The sequence below is a fragment of the Henckelia pumila genome, chromosome 3 (assembly GCF_033568475.1).
Source record: "Henckelia pumila isolate YLH828 chromosome 3, ASM3356847v2, whole genome shotgun sequence".
Taxonomy (NCBI): domain Eukaryota; kingdom Viridiplantae; phylum Streptophyta; class Magnoliopsida; order Lamiales; family Gesneriaceae; genus Henckelia; species Henckelia pumila.
In genome coordinates, this window is record NC_133122.1 from 162,199,189 (window position 1) to 162,202,656 (window position 3,468).

At 36.4% G+C, this 3,468-nt stretch overlaps 1 non-coding gene across 1 annotated transcript; it reads left to right on the forward strand.

The window, feature by feature from the left end:
- Positions 1–1,412: 1,412 nt before the first annotated feature.
- Positions 1,413–1,518, forward strand: LOC140894092 (small nucleolar RNA R71). The gene has a single exon (XR_012153643.1). It is a non-coding gene; the product is annotated as a small nucleolar RNA R71 (small nucleolar RNA).
- Positions 1,519–3,468: the final 1,950 nt, after the last annotated feature.

Consider the following 3,468-nt stretch of genomic DNA (forward strand, 5'->3'; position numbering starts at 1 on the left):
GCTTTAGCAGTAGCCAAGAACGGTCTCCCCAAGATGAAAGACATATTTGCATCTTCCTCAATATCTAACACCACAAAATCCGCAGGAAAAATAAATTTATCTATTTTTACCTGAACATCCTTGATGATTTCACGCGGATATGTGAGTGATCTATCGGCTAGCTACAATGCAATTGTCGTGGGCTTCACCTCGCCAAGTCCTAAGATCTTGAAAACAGACAAAGGCATTAAATTAATACTAGCTCCTAAATTACATAATGCTTTATTAAAGATAGAAGAACCAATAGTGCAAGGAATCTTAAAACTCTTTGGATCTTTTAATTTCTGTGGTAGATTATTTTAAAGTATAGCGCTGCACTCTTTGGTAAGGTTCACTGTCTCAAACTCCTCCAACTTCCGCTTCCTAGACATCATATCTTCAAGAATTTAGCATAATTCGACATTTGCAACAAAACATCGGAGTATGGGATATTAATATGAAGTTTCTTGAAAATCTCAAGAAACTTGGCAAACTGTTCATCCAATGCTTTCTTTTTGAATCTCTGAGGATATGAAAGTTTTGGATTAAACATGAGTTTCTCTTCAGATGCACCCTTTGAATCCATAGGCTTACTATCACCAACTTCAGCTTCTTCAACTTTCTTCTCCTTCTCAATTTCAGATTTAGGTTCACTGACTCCAACTTCTTTTCCACTCCTCAACTCAATGGCTTTGCAATGTTCTAATGGATTCACCTCTATATTACTCGGGAAGTGACATTTGTTTTGATCTTTCAGTGCTTTTGCCAGATGTCCAATTTGTGTCTCCAAAGATTTCATAGTAGCACCCATATTACTCATATGCATCTCCAAGCTATCAAGACGAGACTCAGTCCTTGCCATTCTTTTTTTCAGATTCTGCAACAAAAGTACTAACCACGTCCTCCAAAGATGGTCTCCCTTCTCCCTTATTTGTATTAAATACCAGAGGAGATTCAATACATTCTTTTCATTTACATAAGAAAAACTTTCATGATTACGAAAATCAGGATGATAAGAGTTTGGAAAAGGGGTACCTCGATATCCTCCATAGCCTCTGGTGTTAACGTATTGTGCCTCGTCAGGAGTGCAACTCTACAATAGTGATAGCCTTACCCTCAGAATTTCTAGTACTCATAGACGCTATTTGTGTAGTCAATGCCGAGACTTGAGAAGATAAAGATGTGAGAGGATCCACTGCATAAACTCCTGCTAATTTTTGGATGCCAGCTCGTTCAATCGGACACTGAAAGCTATTGATAGTTATTTGTTCCAGCATCTCATATGCTTGAACAGGGTCCTTTGCAAATATTATACCTCCAGCTGCTGAATCCACTGACATCCTTGTGGGCGCGTTCAATCCATTATAAAATAATTTAGTCTGCCCCAATCCTCAAATTTATGATTTGGGCATCGCCTGAGAAAATCCTTGTAACGCTCCCAATCCTCGTACAACTGTTCAAAATCATGCTGTCGGAATATGCTAATCTCGATCTTCAGTTGAGTGGACTTAGCAGTTGGAAACTATTTGGCAAGAAACTTCACTGCCATATCTTCCCAAGTAGTAATACTCCCATGTGGTAATGATTGCAACCAAATCCTTTCCTGATCCCTGAGAGAAAACGGAAATAAACTCAGTTTAATAATATCCTCAGAAACTCTATTCATTTTTACCGTATCAGTGATCTCCAAAAACGTCATCAGATGCAGATGAGGATCAGCCATGGCGCTTCCATTGAACTGGTTCTGCTGAAGCATGTTGATCAGTGCAAGCTTTAGCTCAAAATTGTTAGCATTGATGGTTCCACGAGCTATTTCAAAATAGTGAGCCTGGACTACGGGTCTGAAGTGATATCTAATTGGCAAAAAAGGAGGTGGATTATTCTCATCCAGATCTTTCACTTCTTCTCTTCTTAACTTTCAAAAAGCTCTTGCAGTAGTTCGTTCAATCCCCGGATCGAAAAGTAGAGAATCAACGCTTTGAGATCTTTGTATAAACTGCACTTAAGAAGAATAAAAATGAATCAGTAACTAAAAATATAGTAAAAAAAACTTTAAATTAAAATCTAGACTAATTGGTAACAAGACTAATATAACTTCAATAAAAATACTCTCCGGCAATTGCGCCAAAAACTTGTTGCGTATTTTCTTGCTCGCAAATGCACGATTGTCAAGTTTTAATAAAAGATGAATAAAATATCGTTCTCACAAAGAGTATACTTGAAAATTATATTAGTGCTTGTAATTAAAATAGGCTAAACTTTATTTATAAAAATAAATAAGAGAATTTGGTTTTTAAACTTAAAAAATCAAGAAAAACTAGTAAACAAGTCACACACTGAGATAAATATCACTGAGAGAAAAATATTTAGAGGATTTGATTTCACTTAGTTTCGACAATGACTACTTATAATTAATTTATGCTCATGAATTCCTTTCATCTAATAACCAAGAACACTTAAGTATTTCTATTTCCTTCTCCCGAGCAACAAATAGAATGTATCAAATAAACTTTGATTCCAATATCCTTGTTAAAAATCTAAGCTCAATGACATGTGATAAACAATGTTCTTACGCTAGCTCTGTTAAAGTTATACATCTCCCGACCTATATAGACATTAACAGTGTATTTTCTATTGGTTCTATTCAAACTCCCCTCTCCTAAGCACCGATTTCAAATAAATATGGCAATTCAATTATTGATCAGGTAATTGAAAGACAATCAATTCTAAAAAAACACAATTAAATTAGAGGAATTCAATCAAATAAATTAAAAATTCATAGAAGTCATCTCGACTAATCTACATCAACCTCTAGAATTAAGAATTTAGTTCCTGATGAAAACTAAACAAAAACAAATCATGTTTATAGGTTTAGACATCAACTTTCAGAATTTAAGAAGAAAATATTAAGGAAAACAAAATCGAATTAGTGTGCACGTCCTTCGTCTTCGAAGTTGCTCCTTGTTCTATCTTTCTTCTTCTTTCAACGTGCAGTTTTTTCTTCCCTCAATCTCTCTTGTGTGTTTCTGTTTTGTTCCTGTGATTTGTGTCTCTGAACGTGCGGCTACTGATGCCCTTTTCTTGCCCTTCAATTTCCCTTTTATACTTGATCAAAAGCCTGACAAACAAAGCCCATCAATCCCTATCTTCATATTTCCGAACTTGATTTTTTTTCTAGATCTACACATTAGCACTGTATCACTTGTTTTCAACGCTATAGCGCTTCTTGTTCGATGCCAGCACATGGGTGCACTGCCGAACAGCACAGGGATGCTCTTGCTTGTTTTTCATCGGCGCTGCAGCGTAGGTATTTAGGTACTGGGGCGCATCCTATACGTCAATGTAGTGTTGCAGCTCTTCTTTTGGAACTGCAGCTCTACTGCTCCAAGTGTCAAGCGTGCGATATTCTTCCAAAAATCATATCTCACGTTCTAACCGTTGGATTGAGCT